The following is a 2407-nucleotide window of genomic DNA, read 5'->3' as shown; positions in this document are numbered from 1 at the left end:
TAGGAGCCCAATATAGACAGATCTTTCCATTTTTCAACAGAGACAGACAATATTGATCTTGTATGTGAAATACTCAATTTTTTTCATATTACGATGACTGATTCAATTCCATTTCTTTTTTACACACTCTTCTGGACTGGAAAGAAATGTTGAAAGACCTCATGTAACTGTTAGCTGCCAGTTCACCATCTCTCCTTGAGCCATGGTATTCGTTCTTATGGTTCTAATAAGCCCTGCTTCTCAGATCTGGAAAAGCACTTCATCCATCTTCCTAATAAACATCTGTCTTTGGCTATCCCAGAAACCCCTCAGACATAGCATCTCTACTTCCCTCTGAATCAATTTCTAATATGTTCAGTCCCAAACCAGATTACTCTGGTTTTGTGTACCCAAACCAGATTACTCTGTCCCTCATCAACATTAATCTTTCCCTTATAACTGTTGAAGGAGCTGTCTTTAATGTCTTTCAAATAACTCTCCTCACCCTTTCTTTCTACCCCTAATGGCACTATTTTCATTTAGGCTTTTATTATCTCTTGCCTATATTACTACAATAAGAGCAGTGGCAAGCAGTATAACATAATGATAAAGAACATGGCCTTGAGACAGACTGCTTACTTCCGCCACTTACTATGTGGCTTAGGATGAACTATATAACTTTTCTGAAGCTCAGTTTCCTTATCTAAAAAATGAAGATAATATTAGTATCTACCTTACAGGGTTGTCATGAGAATTAAATGAGTAAATACATGTTAAACACTTAGAACAGTGACGAGTTTGCTATTATTACTATTATTAGTGGATTGCTTCCTTCTTCTGGGCCATGTACTACCCACTTTTATCATTGTACTTGTTACCTTACATTGCAAATTTTGTATATGATACTTTCCCCAACTAGACTGTTAGCTCCTTGAAGGTTTAGACTATGTCTAATTCATCTGGATCCCCAATACCTGGCAGAATGCCAGTCACAAGTAGGTGTTCAGCCTATATATATAGACCACACCACGCAGCATGTTGGATCTTAGTTCCTTGACCAGGGGTCAAACTCGTGCCCCTTGAAGTGGAATTACAGAGTTTTAACCACTGGATCACTAGGGAAGTCACTCAACCAGTATTTTTTGACTAAATAAAGAAACCTGTCTGAGCCTCAATTTCCTTTTCCATTAAACAGGGATTTGAATTACTTCTTCACAGGATTTTTGGAGGGATCAAATGGCAGGACAGATGTAAAAGAACTTGGAAACTGAGGAACTAATGAACTGTAAGGACTTCATAGTATCAATCGTAGTGGGTCCACTTTTTGCAGGGCTGGTTTTTGCCTCTTTTCACTTTGGGGAACTAGTTGGAGACCCTGCTCGAGGTCTCAGCTCATACTTTCTTCTGTTGAATTACGAGCAATGAGAATTCCTCTGACAAATTTTCAGATGAACAAAAAATGCATATAGTCATATCAATCTGTGAGCTCAGAAACTTCAGCTTTGCTTCTCACAGAACTGAGATTCTAAGGCCTCACTACTCCCTCCCCAAAGGAACTTACAGTCTTCATTAATTTCAGGAATCTTTCTGAACCTGTCATGACCTATAGACTTCACAAAGAGCTGGTCTCTGCTGCCAGTAAGTATTTATGTTACTTAGTTAATTGTGTTTTCCTGGCTTCTAACTAATATTTACAACAATAAGCCTAGAAGACTGCTTGAGTGAAAGTAAGGGAAAAAACAAACATACTTACAGGTTTTGTCCACTGTCAAATGAGGATATTCTTACTTGCTAACTCACGTGCTGTATTAGTTTTCATAAATTAGTGTTAGTTGAGTAAATTGGAGAAAACTGTCTAACTTGAGGGATGCAAAAGTTCTGAGGACTTGACTGATTGATTGTGCCTTATATCAGAATAAGCATATTGGCTCACATTGCCAGGAAACAACAAAATGGTTCCATTACAGTTATTGTTTCAGGTTTTTTTCAACACTTTGCCCTTTCAAATGGTTTTCAATTGTCTTGTGAATTATTACTCTTTATTTTTTTAGTGCTAGCATCACAATGTTTAGATTATGAGACCAGTGGTGAGACTGGAGGAGTACATAGGAAATAAGGTATATAGAATCACTCAAAAAGTTGGCAGCTGAAGAAGCATTAAAAGTTTTGGCTGAGGCCACTGTATGAGTATCCCTCCCTACCTCCATGTGACTCTTCTACATTGTGCCTTGTATAGTATTGAGGAAAAAGATGCAGGGGATTTGTCCTCATAATGAATCTTTGTTGAGGCAAGAGAGCCTTGATTTTTACTCTGAGCTCTCTCAGTAATTTTCCTAGGAATCCAGAGGCAGCAGCACACCTCCCAGTTCCACAAGGAAATTTGCTGGGCAAGCGTTTCCCGCTGGAAGTTTACATGCAGAGCTTTAAG

The 2407-nt window shown here is 38.4% G+C and overlaps 1 long non-coding RNA gene across 2 annotated transcripts in view; it reads left to right on the top strand.

Moving 5' to 3' along the window:
- The window catches only part of LOC104993585, a 7781-nt gene that overhangs the window by 3825 nt on the left and 1549 nt on the right, over positions 1 to 2407 (top strand). The window contains exons 1-2 of one of the 2 annotated variants that reach the window (XR_825915.1): positions 14 to 1264; positions 1559 to 1617. This is a non-coding gene — a long non-coding RNA (uncharacterized LOC104993585). Of the gene's footprint in view, positions 1 to 13; positions 1265 to 1558; positions 1618 to 2407 lie in introns of those variants that run through there. The other variant, XR_825884.1, reaches the window with a different exon arrangement.

This window comes from Bison bison, unplaced genomic scaffold, assembly GCF_000754665.1.
Source record: "Bison bison bison isolate TAMUID 2011002044 unplaced genomic scaffold, Bison_UMD1.0 scf7180017459751, whole genome shotgun sequence".
NCBI lineage: Eukaryota > Metazoa > Chordata > Mammalia > Artiodactyla > Bovidae > Bison > Bison bison.
The sequence above is the reverse complement of the archived record's forward strand: the minus strand, read 5'-3'. Positions and strand labels throughout refer to the sequence as shown.